The sequence below is a fragment of the Pseudophryne corroboree genome, chromosome 3 (assembly GCF_028390025.1).
Source record: "Pseudophryne corroboree isolate aPseCor3 chromosome 3, aPseCor3.hap2, whole genome shotgun sequence".
Lineage (NCBI taxonomy): Eukaryota > Metazoa > Chordata > Amphibia > Anura > Myobatrachidae > Pseudophryne > Pseudophryne corroboree.
Genome location: NC_086446.1, coordinates 140,584,916 through 140,603,905, shown reverse-complemented (window position 1 = coordinate 140,603,905; position 18,990 = coordinate 140,584,916). Strand labels below are relative to the sequence as shown.

The window sequence follows — 18,990 nt, the reverse complement described above, 5'->3', positions numbered from 1 at the left end:
CCATAGAATGCGTCTCAGGCAGAGACAACGGATAAGTTCGGCCTCGAGGTGGAACCTTCCCTGGAACGAGATCAATCAGGCAGTCCCATTCTCTATGAGGAGGAAGGATATCAGCAGAAGCTTTACTGAACACATCCGTGAAATCTTGATATGGAGGAGGTGGAACATCAGACGACCTGGGGGAGGAAGAACAGACAGGCAATACTTTAAACAAACATGTCTCAGCACAGGAGGAACCCCATGCCAGGATTTGCGTAGTCGTCCAATCAATTGTAGGATTGTGAAGACGGAGCCATGGAAGGCCCAGGACCACAGGATGTGTGGCTCTTGGAATCACTAAAAAAGAAATAAGTTCGGAATGAAGAACTCCCACTCTCAGACGAACTGGTAGAGTCCTTAAAGAAATAACTGCATCAAAAATTTTGCTGCCATCCACGGCATTTAAAGAAATGGACGAAGGAAGTCTCTCGGTGGGTAGAGACCACCGTTTAACATAGGCTTCAGTAATAAAGTTCCCAGCTGCTCCGGAATCCAGGAGGGCAATGACGTTCCGATAACGTTGAGCAACTTGAAGCGAGACTGGGAGATTACAATCTTGAGGAGATGGAGAGGAGATCATTACTCCTAGCCGGCCCTCTCCTTGGCGAGCTAGGGTTTGGAGTTTTCCCGGACATTCGGGACAGGCATTAATGGTGTGAGACGGAGCTGCACAATAAAGACAGAGAGACTCGGAGAGACGTCTTCGGCGCTCAGCAGGCGTTAAACGGGAACGGCCAATTTGCATGGGCTCATCTTTAGTTGGTGACAGTTGACGAGGAGGAGGAGCAGAAGATTTTAGAGCAGATGATCTTCCACGCTCAGTTGCTCTCTCTTTGAAACGTAAATCAACTTTCGTGCAGAGTGAGATTAGCTTATCTAACTTAGAGGGTAAGTCTCTGGTAGCTAACTCATCTTTAATACGCTCAGATAAGCCATGCCAGAATGCAGCATACAGGGCCTCGTCGTTCCATGCCAGTTCGGATGCCAGGATCTGGAACTGTATCAGATATTGTCCTACAGTACGTGACCCCTGGCGTAAACGGAGAATCTCGGATGAAGCTGAGGTTACCCGGCCTGGCTCGTCGAAGATGCGCCTGAATGTTGACACGAAGGCAGTGTAGGAAGATAGCAGGGTGTCGGACCTCTCCCATAACGGTGATGCCCAATCAAGGGCTGAGCCACTGAGAAGAGAAATAATGTAGGCAATTTTTGTACGGTCACTGGGAAAATTGCCAGGTTGTAGCTCAAACTGAATCTCACACTGGTTGAGAAATCCCCTGCAGAATCTTGGAGATCCGTCAAATTTTGCTGGCGTTGGAAGATGAAGACGTGGAGCAGAAATGGGTAAGGTGGGTGGGGTTATAGCTGGAGTCACTGTGGTTGACGCACCAGACGCGCCTGATCCACGGAGAGTTGTCTGAATCCCATCCAGCCGAGTAGAGAAATCCTGGAGACAGCGGATGATGTGGCCCTGTGCAGCCTCCTGATGTTCTAGTCGGGCTGCCAGTTCTTGCATCGGCCTGGCCGCTTGATCCTGGTCTCCGGCTGGATTCATTAGGTCAGTGCTTACTGTCACAACTGAGGGCCTGAGCTGACGGGAGGCAGCCTCAGTTGTAGGGGCTGAGATGTACCGGAACCTGGGAGGTTGTATCAGACCCCTGGACATGTAAGTAACATGAATAATAACTGCCCGAAGGCGTGACCACGACAACTTGGATAAAAGTCAATGATGTTTATTATGACAACTCCGCAACACAGCAGCAGTAAAAGAAAACATAAAAGTCAGCAAAGAATAAATACAGTTCCTGGGTACTACAGGGTGGCAGGAGCCACAGGGCACTGGTAGTGTGAGATAGTTCTTATAATCTTCTAGATGGAAAGTCCTTACCAGGCCCGACTGTAGCAATGGAGATAACCCAGGATTGTACCAGCTGGTGTTCCAGGAAAAGCTGGGTTGCTGAAGATAAAACGGCTGCTGTGGATACTGGCTGGAACCAGACTGTTGTTAGCACGGAGTGGATACTGGCTGGAACCAGTTAAATAATAAATGAAGCTTGAGAGCGATGCAATATGAATGAAATGTAGAACTTGAGAGCGGAGAAATAATAATACCGGTGGAGAGTGGTAAAGTGTAGAAAAGACACCGGCCCTTTAAGAGAAGCTGTACTCTGCTGGAAGCTGGGCTGGAAGCAGGTAATGTTGTAGCTGGAAACAGATGAATCCACAATGGATCGGAGAGTCAGGCTACACCGCAGGTGGAATGCTGGTGCGGGTCTCTATGGTGGAAGTCTTGAGACAGGAGCTGGAACCTGGAAGACAATCACAGGAGAGAGACAAACAGGAACTAGGTTTGACAACCAAAGTACTGACGCCTTCCTTGCTCAGGCACAGTGTATTTATACCTGCAGCAAGGAAGGGATTGGCTAGGCAATTATGCAGATTAACAATACTGACAACAGATTGGAGTAAATGATCAGCTGACAGAATCCAAGATGGCTGCGCCCATGCAGACACTTGGAGAGAAGTTTGGTTTGTAATCCATGTGGTAATGAAAACAGTAATGGCGGCGCCGGCCACTGGAGACAGGAGGCGCCAGGCTGACAGATGCACATCCAACCACGCGGACACAGCGGAGGCCGCGGCTGACGTAATCGCCACTCAGACACTCTGCATGCAGAAGTTCAGGGACGGCGGCGGAGGCCGCGGGAGACGCCATGCCAGGTGTAATATGGCGTTTACTGTGACAGCGTCCCAGAGTGACAGGAGAGGATACAGGAATGTACACATCAGGATAACAGATGGGATCCGGTCCTGGAGCGCTGAGCCAGCCTTAGGAGGCATCGGATGGGTAAGAAATGGCGTCCAGATACCCGGATCGTGACAAAAGTGATACGCTGTTCAGCAACTGCTCTCTTGATCTCGCTTTTATGAGATCGCCCAAGTACGGGATAATTGTGACACCTTGCTTGCACAGGAGCACCATCATTTCCGCCATTACCTTGGTGAAAATTCTCAGGGCCATGGAGAGACCAAACATCAACGTCTGAAATTGGCAATGACAGTCCTGTACCGCAAATCTGAGGTACGCCTGATGAGGTGGATAAATGGGGACATGAAGGTATGCATCCTGTACACAAATGCGGACAACAGGTGTCAAGCCGTGTGTTGCCTTTGTCAAGCTGTAATAAGTAGGGATAAGGACGTTAACCACCGCGGAACATCCTCCCTTATACGACACCTGCAGCGCATTCATCATAAGTCAGTGACAAGTTCAAAAACTTTGGATGACAGCGGAAGCAGTCCACTGACCACTAAATCCCTTCCTCTTGTAACCAAGCTCCTGCAAACCACACCACCAACTCCCTCAGTGTCAATTTCCTCCTTAGACAGGAGAGCCAATAGTCCTGCAGGCCATGTCACTGGCAAGTCTGACGAGTCCTCTCCTGCCTGGGATTCCTCCGATGCATCCTTGAGTGTAACGCCTACTGCTGCTGGCGCTGCTGTTGTTGCTGCTGGGAGTCGATCGTCATCCCAGAGGGGAAGTCGGAAGACCACTTGTACTACTTCCAGTAAGCAATTGACTGTCCAACAGTCCTTTGCGAGGAAGATGAAATATCACAGCAGTCATCCTGCTGCAAAGCGGATAACTCAGGTCTTGTCAGCCTGGGTGGTGAGAAACGTGGTTCCGGTATCCATCGTTAATTTACAGGCAACTAGAGACTTGATTGAGGTACTGTGTCCCCGGTACCAAATACCCTCTAGGTTCCATTTCTCTAGGCAGGCGATACCGAAAATGTACACAGACCTCAGAAAAAGAGTCACCAGTGTCCTAAAAAATGCAGTTGTACCCAATGTCCACTTGTCTGTGGTTAAGTGGAGCCGGGCAGACTCAGGACTATATGACTGTGACAGCCCACTGGGTAGATGTATTGCCCCCCGCAGCAAGAACAGCAGCGGCGGCACCAGTAGCAGCATCTCGCAATTGCCAACTCGTTCCTAGGCAGGCTACGCTTTGTATCACCGCTTTCCATAAGAGGCACACAGCTGACAACCTCTTACGGAAACTGAGGAACATCATCGCAGAATGGCTTACCCCAATTGGACTCTCCTGGGGATTTGTGACATCGGACAACGCCACCAATATTGTGCGTGCATTACATCTGGGCAAATTCCAGCACGTCCCATGTTTTGCACATACATTTAATTTGGTGGTGCAGAATTATTTAAAAAACGACAGGGGCGTGCAAGAGATGCTGTCGGTGGCCCGAAGAATTGCGGGCCACTTTCTGCCTTCAGCCACCGCATGTCGAAGACTGGAGCACCACCAAACATTCCTGAACCTGTCCTGCCATCATCTGAAGCAAGAGGTGGTAACGAGGTGGAATTTAACCCTCTATATGCTTCAGAGGATGGAGGAGCAGCAAAAGGCCATTCAAGCCTATACATCTGCCCACGAAATAGGCAAAGGAGGGGGAATGCACCTGACTCAAGCGCAGTGGAGAATGATTTCAACGTTGTGCAAGGTTCTGCAACCCTTTGAACTTGCCACACGTGAAGTCAGTTCAGACACTGCCAGCCTGAGTCAGGTCATTCCCCTCATCAGGCTTTTGCAGAAGAAGCTGGAGACATTGAAGGAGGAGCTAAAACAGAGCGATTCCACTAGGCATGTGGGACTTGTGGATGGAGCCCTTAATTCGCTTAACCAGGATTCAATCTGTTGAAATCAGAGCACTACATTTTGGCCACCGTGCTCGATCCTAGATTTAAAACCTACATTGTATCTCTCTTTCCGGCAGACACAAGTCTGCAGAGGTTCAAAGACCTGCTGGTGAGAAAATTGTCAAGTCAAGCGGAACGTGACCCGTCAACAGCTCCTCCTTCACATTCTCCCGCAACTGGGGGTGCGAGGAAAAGGCTAAGAATTCCGAGCCCACCCGCTGGCGGTGATGCAGGGCAGTCTGGAGTGAGTGCTGACATCTGGTCCGGACTGAAGGACCTGGCAACGATTACTGACATGTCGTCTACTGTCACTGCATATGATTCTGTCACCTTTGAAAGAATGGTGGAGAATTTTATGAGTGACCGCATCCAGGTAGGCACGTCAGTATGTATACTGGCAGGAAAAAGAGGCAATTTGGAGGCCCTTGCACAAACTGGCTTTATTCTACCTAAGTTGCCCTCCCTCCAGTGTGTACTCCAAAAGAGTGTTTAGTGCAGCCGCTCACCTTGTCAGCAATCGGCGTACGAGGTTACTTCCAGAAAATGTGGAGAAGATGATGATCATCAAAATGAATTATAATCAATTCCTCCGTGGAGACATTCACCAGCAATTGCCTCCAGAAAGTACACAGGGATCTGAGATGGTGGATTCCAGTGGGGACGAATTAATAATCTGTGAGGAGGGGGATGTACACAGTGAAAGGGGTGAGGAATCGGAGGATGATGAGGTGGACATCTTGCCTCTGTAGAGCCAGTTTGTGCAAGGAGAGATTGATTGATTGATTGATTGATTCTTTTTTGGTGGGGGCACAAACCAACCAGTCATTTCAGTCAGTCGTGTGGCAGACCCTGTCTCTGAAATGATGGGTTCATCAATGTTTTTCTTTTCAATCTAAGCCCCTGCAGTTTTCTGTAAGCATCTGCTTCGCTATGATGATCAACAAGTCACATGGGCAAACACTCAGGGCTGGAGGCGTAGATCTTAGGACCAGCTGCTACAAGCATGGCAGAGGTGTCACTATCACTGGTGACACCCAGAGAGGTGGCGAAGGAGATTGTAATGCAGTGCGCGCAGATAAGCAGCGCAATGGTAAAAAGGAGGCATGGTCTCATAGGTAGGGGCGTGGCCTGAATCACCATTTTGTTGCTCCGGGTATCCCGGGGGTTGGGGGCTGCACCCGGGGACCCTGTGTGTGAGTGGTGCTGGCTCCTGCACAGTGACAGAAACTGGGTGTTGCACGTAATGTCACAGTGAAACACCCATATTCTGTCACTGAAGAAGAGCCGGCACTGTGGTGTCACCCCCCCTTGGCGGGTGACACTCGGGTGTGTGCCGCAACCCTGTTGTGATGCCACTGACCCATGGGAAGCTTTACGTGGCTTACCCATGTGTTAGTAGCCCCAAGCATCTTTTGTGTTAGTCCCTGAAGAAAAACTTCAAATATTGTTTACAATTTTGTAATCAATGGGCCTAATTCAGTAAGGATTGCAAATTCTGCTAAGTAACAGAATTTGCAATCCTTTGGTTCGCATGCTGGGGCCACCCATCACAGGGCATGGCCACCCAGCATGCCGCCTCCCTTCTTGACCACGCTGAAATTGCAGTCTCAGTGCAGTTCAGCGTGATCATAAAAAATGGGTTAGCCTCCTGTTGGTGCAGACTGTACGTGTGCGCAGGAAGCCGCCACCATTTTTGTGATCGCAGCGGCTGCATGTGATGTCATGCAGCCGCTCTGACCACGCCTCATGTTTCTCCGTTGCCGACCCCATTTTGTAGCCCTGCCCCTGCACCGCTCCATCTCCGACTTTGAAATGGATTGTTGCTGACCCCCCCCCCCCCCCCCGCACCGATTGACAGTCAGAGGTGATCGCATTATCTGTGGGGTGCCACAGAAAATGCAGGCGCATGCGTATGCTCTTAGCAATTTTTGCAGTTGGATTGCTTATTGCGATTACAATCCAACCTGAATCAGGCTCTATTACCTATCACAATGCACTGCAGGTAGTACAAAATGGGGTTAATATAGGAGAAAAACCCCCAGAGCTGTGCTCCTTAACTGTCCCTGGTGGCTAGTGGAGCGGCTGCCCAGTAATCAGTGTCCACGCCAGTGCGCACACGGCCCGCCCCCTACAGCCACGCTGGATCTCGGTATAGTGTGGGCACAGAAGCCCCTTACCTCCCTTTCATCAGCGGCCTCGTGATCCCGGAGGGCGGTGTGTGTGTGACTGACCTTAGGAAGAAACCGGAGCCTCCGCTGCAGTGACCCAGCAACCAGGGCACGGGAGTATACTGCGCCGCTGGGAGTGATGGAGCTGCAGTAAAGATGTCTATTAGACCTAGCCTGCTGCAGCCCTTGTAGATTCTTATAAAAAAAGTTCTTCTTTTCTTGTCAAAATTAATAGCTAAGAATAGGCTGCCTGAGGCAGCCCCCTGTTAAGTGGCCTGCTACTGAAGGCACCAACTACAAACTGAGCTCCCTGTTCATGGAAGCGAGGTTATAGAGCAGGGGGCGCTGAGCATCTTGGGAACAGTCAAAAGCTTTGAGCCTGTTGGTGCCTCAGATCAAGATCCTACTCTACACCCCAATGTGAATCCTTGTGGAGTCCAGTGTACCCCACAGAAGAAATGAATGTGTCACACCCATTGGCAGCAACATTAGAATAGCTGCTGATGGGCACAATTGAGAAAGGAAGGGGGGAAAACATTTGAATCCAGCACATATATGTAATTTGAATATGTAATTTGTACCTTCCTACTTTAAAATGTAATGGATGAACCTCACCCTGTGAGAACTATCTTTATGATCAAGAGATCTCATATGCAAGATAAGTATGTGTTGGCAGAGGCGCTCACTGGGCAGAGATGCTGATCGCATCTCTGGCATGTGCTGGTGCACTGCGGCACCAGCACACACACACACTTCAGACCTGATCTCCTGTTGTGTGAATATGCACAGCAGAGATCAGGTCTGAATTAGGCCCTATATACAGCTGTCAGTAAGGCAGGGATCTGCTGCTGCCAGTGAGGCAGGGATCTGCTGCTGCCAGTGAGGCAGGGATGTGCTGCTGTCAGTGAAGCAGTGATCTGCTGCTGTCAGTGAGGCAGTGATCTGCTGCTGTCAGTGAGGCAGTGATCTGCTGCTGTCAGTAAGGCAGGGATGTGCTGCTATAAGTGAGGCAGGTATGTGCTGCTGTCAATGAGGCAGGGATGTGCTGCTGTCAGTGAAGCAGGGATGTGCTGCTGTCAGCAAGGCAGTGATCTGCTGCCCACTATCTCCCTATCACCCCTGCCTGAGTCACACACTTTCCCTGTCACCCCTGCCCCAGTTACCCACTATCTCCCAGTCACCGCTGCCTCAGTTAACCACTATACCTGCGACCCCTGCCTCAGTCACCCACTATACCAGTCACCACTGCTTTAGTCACCCACTATCTCTGTCACCCCTGCCTCAGTCAACCACTATCTCCATATCACCCCTGCCTCAGTCACCCACTATCCCTGTCACCCCTGCCTCAGTCACCCACTGTCACCCTATCACCCCTGCCTCAGTCACCCACTATCCCTGTCACTCCTGCCTCAGTCTCCTACTGTCCCTGTCACCCCTGCCACAGTCATCCACTATATCCCTATCACCCCTGCCTTAGTCACTGACTATCTCCCAGTCACCCCGGCCTCAGTCACCCACTATCTCCCACTCATACATGCTTTAGTCACCCACTATCTCCCAGTCATCCCTGCCTCAGTCACCTACTGACACCAGTGCAGACATTTCTGCTGCGGCCTCTCCACTCTCCAGCGTGAACGTCCTGACGACTGAGGAAATCCGCTTCCCAGTTGAGGACTCCGGGAATGAACACTTGCCGATATTGCTGGCAGATGACGTTCTACCCAATTGAGGATTTTTGATACTTCCAGCTTTGCTATGCAATTTCGAGTGCCGCCTTGATGATTTGTGTACACTACCGTGGTGGCGTTGTCCGATTGTACTTGAACAGGCCTGTTCTGTACTAGAGGCAGGGCCAGTGTCAATGAATTGAACACTGCCTGCAATTCCAGAATGTTTATCGGGAGGAGAGATTCCTCCCTGGTCCACCGATGGTGAAGGGTCGTCATCACGGCCATGACCTTGGTGAATTTCCGAGGTGCCGTGGCCAAACCAGAAGGCAGGACCTGAAATCCAAAAACTAACCAGGCACAACACTGCTTAGCTTCCAACATCAGATGAGATTGGACATATCCAGTGTGATGCGGCTGTAGATGATTTTTGCTGTTTCTAACTTCTACTTCTAACTACTGGTACATCAATGAATAAGTTTCAAAATAGAATGCATCAAGAGAACGGTGTTGGTAGTATAAAACTACCTACAGCACCTGGTATTCCCAGGTGGTCTCACATCCAAGAACAAACCAGGCCTAAAATCAGGTGATATTGGGCATATACAGTGTGGTGTGGCTGTAGATGAGCTTAGTGGTTTCTGTTAGAGTTCTTCTACTTCTAACTACTCGTACATAAATGAGTAAGCGGACGATTTATTAAACCTGGTGAAATGATAATTTGCATGGTGATAAAGTACCAGCCAATCAGCTCCTAATTGCCATGTCACAGGCTGGGTTTGAAAAATGACAGTTAGGAGCTGACTGGCTTGTACTTTATCACCTTGCACTTTATCAGTTCACCAGGCTTAATAGATCTGCCCCAATGTTTCAAAATGGAATGCATCAAGAGAACGGTGTCAGTATTGTAAAAATACACACAGCTCCTGGTATTTCCTGGTGGTCTCCCATCCAAGTACTAAAACCAGGACCAACACTGCTCAGCTTCCATGATCAGGAGAGATTGGGCAAATCCAGTGTGCTGTGGCTGTAGATGAGCTGGTGGTTTTTATTACAGCTCTTCTACTTCTAACTTCTGGTACATAAAAGAATATATGTAAAAATTAAATGTACCAAGAAAATGGTGTTGGTAGTTTAAAAACACCTAAAGAATCTGATACTACCAAGCAGTCTCCCATCCATGTATTAACAAAGTCCAATACTGCTTTGCTTCAAAAATCAAATGAGATTGGGCATATCCAGTGTGGTGTGGCTTTAGATAAGCTTTGTGGTTTCTGTTAGAGCTCTTCTACTTCTAACTACTGGTACATTAATGAATATGTATAAGGTTGTAGTTTATCCAATATGCCTTTACTACCTTACCTTTCAACCCTCCCTCCCTCCCCTCTTCTCCTTATAGCTTCCTTAGTTCTCTCCTCCTCATGTGTGCGTTATTTGTTTTCTCATACGTCCTAGATGATGCTGGGGTCACATTAAGAACCATGGGGTATAGACGGGATCCGCAGGAGACATGGGCACTTTAAGACTTTCAAAGGGTGTGAACTGTCTCCTCCCTCTATGCCCCTCCTCCAGACTCCAGTTTTAGTATTGTGCGCAGTGATACTGGATGCACTACAGGGGAGCTCTACTGAGTTTCTCTGAAAAGACTTGTTAGTTTTTTTTATTTTCAGGGAGGCTGCTGGCAACAGTCTCCCTGCTTCGTGGGACTTAGGGGAGAGAAGTATGACCAACTTCTAGTGAGTTCAATGGCTCTGCTTCAGGCTGACAGGATACCATTAGCTCCTGAGGGTGCTGCTCGCTAGGTACGCCTAGATGCACACTCCCGCAGCCTGCCGTCACCCCCTTACAGAGCCAGAAGACAGATGATGCTGGGGTCACATTAAGAACCATGGGGTATAGACGGGATCCGCAGGAGACATGGGCACTTTAAGACTTTCAAAGGGTGTGAACTTCTTCTCCAGTGATGGCATTCTGAGGTACCGAGCAGCGAGCGGAACGCTGCGCGCCATGCTCCCACACAAACACAGGCACTGCAGGGTGCAGGGCACGGGGGGGGGCACCCTGGGCAGCATAAATTCCTCACAAAAGGCTGGAAAAAGTGGACATTAGTGCCTGGGCACTGTCCTTACCCCGCTAGCGTAATTAATTATTTCTGAGCGGGACAGATATGCGCCATTACAGTAGCGGGGCTTCTTCCTCACCTCACCAGAACATCTTTAGAGCATTACAAGTCTATCACTATAGAGTTTATTATTTCCCAGACTGTGTACTTTTGGCGCTGGATTGTGAGCTGAAAAATCCTCTGTGTCCCTCTGACAGATTTACTGACGGTCTGTCCCCCATAAGCCGATGTGTCTGTGGGTACTTGGTACATGTGTGTCAACATGTCGGTGGCTGAATGTTTTTCCCAAGAGGAAACTATATTAGGAATGCAGACATATGATGGTGGCCCTGTTGGCACCACCAATAACTGACTGGGTAAAAGTTTCAGTAATATCAGAGTAAGGTTGGATAAATCTGTGTCCCAGACACAGACGTAGAGAATAGATGTGATGTTCATGGCTATGTTTCTTTTCCCTCAGGCCCCGCGGGGTCGCAAAAATGTTATTTTGCCCAGTTACTACACACTGATACTGACACGGATACTGATTCCTATGTCGACCATAATGTTTCCTGATTAGATCCAATATTGGCAAGGAGCATTCAGTACATGATTGTGGATATTAAGGACATATTAAAATTACTGAAGACCCTGCTGTTCCTGACAAAGGGGTCTATATGTATGTATATATAGATATATAATGAAAGCTGATGTAACGTTCCTCCATCTCTGTTTGAGAAAGTCTGGGCCAGCTCGACAAGATGGTTTCAAATCCCCAAAAGGATTCTGGTTGTTTATTCATTTCCCGCCGCGGACAGAATAAAGTGGGAGTCACCCCCTGTTCTGCACGGGGCCCTGTCACAAATCCAGCGGATCGTATGCAGGAAGCTACATTATTTCTAGTTATGTAACCAAGGGTACATTACTTAGACCTGCCATTACATGTGCATGGGTGAGTAGTAGTATTCAAGAATTGGTCGAATACCTTGTCATCCGATATAGATACCTTGGAGAGATGGGATACTCCTTACGTTGTATCATATCAAGGACACTGCAGCATACTTACGTGAGACTGCAAGGGATATAGGACTCTTGAGTTCACGGGCCAATTTCATGGCAGTCTCGGATAGGAGGGCATTGTGGATTCAACAAGAGAATGCTGATGCTGACTCCAAGAAGAAAGGGAGTCTCTTCCCTATGAAGGTGAAGCGTTGTTTGGTGACTGCCTAGTTAATTTGATCTCGGCAGCTCCCGCAGGTAAGTCAACCTTCTTGCCCTATGTTCCCTCCCAACGGATGAAGACGCATCATTATCTGATGCAGTCATTTCGGCCCAATAGATATGCAAGAAGTTAAGATTCCCCTTTCTTTGCAGGTAGAGGAAGGAGAAGAGGGAAGAGGTCTGCATCCTCTTCAAGATCGCAGGAGCAGAGATCATCCTCTGCTTCTGCCAAATCCACCGCATGACGCTTGGGCTCTCTTGCAGGAGCCCGCACCAGTGGGGGCACGTCTAAAACTCTTCAGTCAGTTCTGGATTCATTCGGACCTGGACTCGTGTGTTTTACAAATAGTGTCCCAAGGGTACAAACTGGGGTTTCAAGACGTTCCCCCTGACCGATTGTTCAAATCGGCTTTAGTCAGCAGGGAGAAGGTTTTTATTCAAGCCTCTCCGTGGTCCCTAAGCCGGACAGCTCAGTCAGACCAATCTGAAATCTGAAATCCCTCAATTTCTACCTAAGGAAATTAAATTTCAAGATGGAATCTCTCAGTGCAGTGATCTCCAGTCCGGAGGAAGGAGATTTCATGGTTTTGGTAGACATAAAGGATGCCTACTTACATGTTCCCATTTAGCCTCTGCATCAAGCTACCTGAGGTTTGCAATTCAGTATTGTCATTACCAATTTCAGACATTGCCGTTTGGTCTGTCCACGGCTCCGAGGATTTTCACCAGGGTGATCGCAAGCAAGGAGTAACAATTATCCCGTACTTGGATGATCTTTTGATAAAGGCGAAATCCAGGGACCAGTTAGTGCGAAACATTGCACTCTCCCTGACAGTTCTTCAACAACATAGTTGGCTCCTAAACTTGCCAAAATCGCAGTTGGTCCCAATGACGCGGTTGTTGTTTTTGGGAGTGATACTGGACACAGAAGAGGTTTTCTTCCAGTGGAAAGGCTCTGGAGATCCAGAGTCTGGTCAAACAAATTCTGAAACCAGCAAGAGTGTTAATCCATCAATGCATTTGGTTGCTGGGTAAGATGGTTGCGGCCTACGAGCCCATTCAGTTTGGCTGGTTCCATGCCAGAGTGTTCCAGTGGGACCTGTTGGACAAGTGGTCCGGATCCCACCTACACACGCACCGGAGGATAATCCTGTCTTCCAAGACCAGAATCTCACTCCATTGGTGGCTGCACAGTTCTCACCTCCTAGAGGGGCGAAGGTTCGGGATCCAGGACTGGATCCTAGGGACCATGGATGCAACCCTCCGAGGCTGGGGAGCAGTCACACAGGGGGAAAACGTCCAAGGAAGATGGTCAAGTCGGGAAAGTTGTCTCCACATAAATGTTCTGGAGTTAAGGGCCATTTAATAACTGCAGACACAGTACGCACTGGGACGGGTGCCCAGCATCCTCTACGGACTAAGAGAAAAGGATTTACCGGTAGGTATTAAAATCCTATTTTCTCTAACGTCCTAGAGGATGCTGGGGACTCCGTAAGGACCATGGGGATAGACGGCTCCGCAGGAGACATGGGCACTTTAAGAAAGACTTTAGTTCTGGGTGTGCACTGGCTCCTCCCTCTATGCCCCTCCTCCATACCTCAGTTTGATACTGTGCCCAGTGGAGACTGGGTGCTTTTCAGGAGCTCTCCTGAGCTTTCTGACAAAGTATTTTGTTAGGTTTTTAATTTTCAGGGAGCACTGCTGGCAACAGACTCCCTGCATCGAGGGACTGAGGGGAGAGAAGCAGCCCTACTCTCCGAGTTGCAAGGTCCTGCTTCTTAAGCTACTGGACACCATTAGCTCCAAAGGGATTAGCTCCAAAGGGATTGGTACGCAGGATCTCACCCTCGCCGTCCGTCCCAGAGCCGCGCTGCCGTCCCCCTCGCAGAGCCGTAAGATAGAAGCCGGGTGAGTATGAGAAGAAAAGAAGACTTCAGAGGCGGCAGAGGACTTCATGATCTTCATTGAGGTAACGCACAGCACTGCAGCTGTGCGCCATTGCTCCCATACACCTCACATACTCCGGTCACTGTAAGGGTGCAGGGCGCAGGGGGGGCGCCCTGGGCTGCAATATAAACCTCTTTTTGGCAGAAATATAACATATATACAGCTGGGCACTGTATATATGTATGAGCCGCCGCCAATTGTACAGTTTAAGCGGGACAGAAGCCCGCCGCCGAGGGGGCGGGGCTTCTCCCTCAGCACTCACCAGTGCCATTTTTTCTCCACAGCACAGCTGAGAGGAAGCTCCCCGGACTCTCCCCTGCTTATACCACGGTAGACAAGAGGGTTGAAAAGAGAGGGGGGGGCACATAATTTGGCGCAAATTACATACAGCAGCGCTACTGTGCAAACATTAAGTTACTGTGCTATTCCTGGGTTATATAGCGCTGGGGTATGTGCTGGCATACTCTCTCTCTGTCTCTCCAAAGGGCAGAGCCGGCCATAGGCATAGGCAAACTAGGCAATTGCCTAGGGCATTTGATATGCCTAGGGGCATCAGCAACTTCTGCTGATTAAAATGATATGCGGCATGCCTATATTCTGTGTGTAGCATTTCATATGCAGATACAGCCACAGTCTCACACAGTATATAGGCGTGCTGCATATCATTTTAATCAGCAGAAGCTGCGTGTGCATCCTAACAACATAGCAATGCAAATAAGATGCATTTTAATAAAAAAAAGGTGCCCCAACGTTAGCATTGAGGCAAGATTTATGAGGACACATCTGTATCCAAGCAGAGGCAGAGGTCACAGTGTTAGTGGCAGTGTGAGTGCTGTGTGCATGTGAGTGGGTTGATTGTGCAGTAGTGTTCGGAATATGAGTAAGGAGCATTATGTGTGTCATGTAAAAATGCATTAATAATGTGCAACATATGTGTAAGGGGCACTATGTGTGTCATTATGTGTATAAGGGCATTAATAATGTGCGGCATATGTGTAAGGGACATTGGTGGTCATTCCGAGTTGTTCGCTCGGTAATTTTCTTCGCATCGCAGCGATTTTCCGCTAATTGCGCATGCGCAAGGGTGGTCATTCCGAGTTGTTCGCTCTGTAATTTTCTTCGCATCGCAGCGATTTTCCGCTAATTGCGCATGCGCAATGTTCGCTCTGCGACTGCGCAAAGTAAATTTGCTATGCAGTTAGGTATTTTACTCACGGCATTACGAGGTTTTTTCTTTGTTCTGCTGATCGTAGTGTGATTGACAGGAAGTGGGTGTTTCTGGGCGGATACTGGCCGTTTTATGGGTGTGTGTGAAAAAACGCTGCCGTTTCTGGGTAAAACGCGGGAGTGTCTGAAGAAACGGGGGAGTGTCTGGGCGAACGCTGGGTGTGTTTGTGACGTCAAACCAGGAACGAAACTGACTGAACTGATCACAGTTGTCGAGTAAGTCTGGAGCTACTCAGAAACTGCTAAGAAGTGTCTATTCGCAATTCTGCTAATCTTTCGTTCGCAATTTTGATAAGCTAAGATTCACTCCCAGTAGTCGGCGGCTTAGCGTGTGCAATGCTGCTAAAAGCAGCTTGCGAGCTAACAACTCGGAATGAGGGCCATTATGTGTAAAAGGGCATTAATAAAGGTTGTCATAATGTGTAAGACGCATTATGTTTATAAGGACATTAATGATGTGTCTCATATGTGTAAGGGGCATTACTGTGTGGAATTATGTGTATAAATGCATTACTAATGTGTGGCATTATGTGTATAAGGTGCTCTAATATGTAGCGTTGCGTATAGAAAGGGCATTTACTGTGTTGTCTAATGTGAATAAAGAGCAATAGGGTGTGGTGTAATGTAAATAAGGAGCAATTCAGTGTGATGTAATGTGAATAAGGAGCACTACTGTACGAAGTAACGTTTATAAGGTAAAGTGATACTACTGTGGGATGTAATGTGAATTATGGACACTATCACGTGATCAAATGTGAATAAAATTGCAGTACTGTGTGGCGGAATTTTAATTGGGGGTACTATTGTGTGGACATGCCCATTGCCAGCAAAAACACACCCCTTTTTGGACTGTGCGCCAAATGTGCGAACTGTTCCTGTTTAGAATATAGGGGGTACAAACACCAAAATAAGTACTGTTATGGGTGAGGTTTGATGGTGCTGGGAAAGAGGTGCAAGGTCAGAGGCGGAACCAGCGGTGGTGCTAGGGGGCACCAGGCAAAATCTTGCCTAGGGCATCATATTGGTTAGGGCCAGCTCTGCCAAAGGGCCTTGTGGGGGAAATGTCTTCAGTAAAAGCATTCCCTGTGTGTGTGGTGTGTCGGTACGCGTGTGTCGACATGTCTGAGGAAGAAGGCTATATTAGAGAGGAGCGGGAGCAAATGAATGTGGTGTCTCCGCCGACACCTGATTGGATGGATATGTGGAATGTTTTAATTGCTAGTGTAAACTCATTGCACAAAAGATTAGACAAGGCTGAAGATTTGGGACAGTCAGGGTCTCAACCCATGCCTGATCCTATGTCGCAGGGACTGTCAGGGTCTCATAAGTGCCCACTATCCAGATTGTTGACACAGATACCGGCACGGATTCTGACTCCAGTGTCGATTACGATGATGCAAAGTTACAGCCAAAATTGGCAAAATACATTTGATATATGATTATGGCAATAAAAGATGTTTTGCACATCACAGAGGAGCCCCCTATCCCTGACAAGAGGGTACATATGTACAAGGGAAAGAAGCCTGAGGTAACCTTTTCCCCTCACACGAGCTGAACGAGTTATGTGAAAAAGCTTGGGAATCTCCTGCAGATTTCCAAAAGGATTCTTATGGCGTATCCTTTCCCATCAACGGATAGGTTACGATGGGAATCCTCCCCTTGGGTGGACAAAGCATTAACACGCTTATCCAAGAAGTTAGCCCTCCCGTCCCAGGATACGGCTACCCTCAAAGAGTCTGCTGACCGCAAACAGGAGATTACCCTGAAGTCCATTTATACACATTCAGGTACCTTACTCAGACCGGCAATTGCGTCGGCCTGGGTGTGTATGTGTAGTGCTGTAGCGGCATGGACGGATACCCTAGATAAGGATACTATTTTATTGCCCCTGGGGCATATAAGAGATGATGTCCTATATATGTGTGTATGCAAACTACAGGTGGTGCTGCATGGCTCACACCCTTTTGCTTGTCTTGTAGAGCAACTCTGGAGCTGTTACTGGGTCCAGCTGCTGCAAGAAATCAGCTTGAATGCTTCAGGGGCTGGGGCATGGCCAACATGAGCCCCACACTGATGGGGGTGTATAAAGCGATCTAGGGGTCATCCAAGCGCAACCCCACAAAGGCCGCCATGCCCTGCGTGACCATTTTCTCTTTTCATATGCAGACGAGGGTTGCAGCCAACTATACCCATTGCTTGGATGACATCACCATATGCGAATCCATCTGCTGCAGGCCTTCCCCCAGGAATGCTTGCACTAGTTGTTGCATTTGGTTTGTTGTTTGGGGGGTGCTTCAGTATTAGGCAGCCTTCTGCCCTCACACATTCGTCTGAAAATGTGTTCTCCCTGCAGTTGTTGTCCCCAGATGAGAGTTCCCTTGTGCTGCCTCAGTTGAATCTCCTTTACTTGACGGAGGTGTGCCTGAGCAGCGGCCCTCCCCAGCCCTATCTCAAATCATACTTATTTTGCTTAGGTGATACCATGGTCATGAAGATTGTTTTCCCAGGGTGAGGTTCATTCATTGCATTCTGGGTATGCTGACCTCTGTGATTTCCCCAAATGTGGGAATCTCGACTGCATAATTTGTGGTAGGGGGGGGACTGCATTTGTGCTTTCCCCTGGTTGGCTCTGGTATAATTTAGATCTCATTGTCTCAGGTCTCTCTCCAGCCTAGTTTGCTGTCTGTTTCCACTTCTCTTTTCTTGAGCCCCTCCCTTCTATGCCCTTGTGCACTATCCTGACTTCTCCCGTCTGCTTACTTTGTGCCTTCCAACGCACAATGCGAACTACAGGTGGTGTTGCAGGGCCCACACCCTTTTATTTGCCTTACAGAGCAGCTCTGGAGCTGTTACAGTGCCCAGCTGCAGCAAGAAATCAGCTTGAATGCTTCAGGGGCTGGGGCATGGCCAACATGAGCCCCACACCAAAGGAGGGTGGGGGGTGTTCAATGCGAACTAGGGGTCATCCAAGCGCCCCTTTTCTCTTTTCATATGCAGATGAGGGTTCCAGCCAACTTTGGCCCACTGCTTGGATGACATCACCGTATGCAAATCCGTCTGCTGCAGACCTTTCCCCAGGAATGCTTGTACTAGTTGTTGCATATGGTTTGATGTTTGAGGGTGCTTCAGTATTAGGCAGCCTTCCGCCCTCTCATTTTCATCTGAAAAGATGTGGTCTCCCTGCAGTTGTTGTCCCCAGACAAGAGTTCCCTTGTGCTTCCTCAGTTGAATCTCCTTAACTTGACGGGGGTGTGCTCGAGCAGCCGCCCTCCACAGCCCTATCCCAACACATGCTTTTCTTGCGTATGAGATCTCTTGATCATGAAGATAGTTCTCACAGGGTGAGGTTCATCCATTACATTTTAAAGTAGGAAGGTACACATTACATATTCAAATTACATATATGTGCTGGATTCAAATGTTTTCCCCCCTTCCTTTCTCAATTGTGCCCATCAGCAGCTATTCTAATGTTGCTGCCAATGGGTGTGACACATTAATTTCTTCTGTGGGGTACACTGGACTCCACAAGGATTCACATTGGGGTGTAGAGTAGGATCTTGATCTGAGGCACCAACAGGCTCAAAGCTTTTGACTGTTCCCAAGATGCTCAGCGCCCCCTGCTCTATAACCTCGCTTCCATGAACAGGGAGCTCAGTTTGTAGTTGGTGCCTTCAGTAGCAGGCCACTTAACAGGGGGCTGCCTCAGGCAGCCTATTCTTAGCTATTAATTTTGACAAGAAAAGAAGAACTTTTTTTATAAGAATCTACAAGGGCTGCAGCAGGTTAGGTCTAATAGACATCTTTACTGCAGCTCCATCACTCCCAGCGGCGCAGTATACTCCCGTGCCCTGGTTGCTGGGTCACTGCAGCGGAGGCTCCGGTTTCTTCCTAAGGTCAGTCA

At 48.7% G+C, this 18,990-nt stretch overlaps 1 non-coding gene across 1 annotated transcript; it reads left to right on the top strand.

Moving 5' to 3' along the window:
- The first annotated feature begins 17,546 nt into the window (after positions 1–17,546).
- Positions 17,547–17,711, top strand: LOC134898823 (U1 spliceosomal RNA). The gene has a single exon (XR_010172513.1). It is a non-coding gene; the product is annotated as a U1 spliceosomal RNA (small nuclear RNA).
- Positions 17,712–18,990: the final 1,279 nt, after the last annotated feature.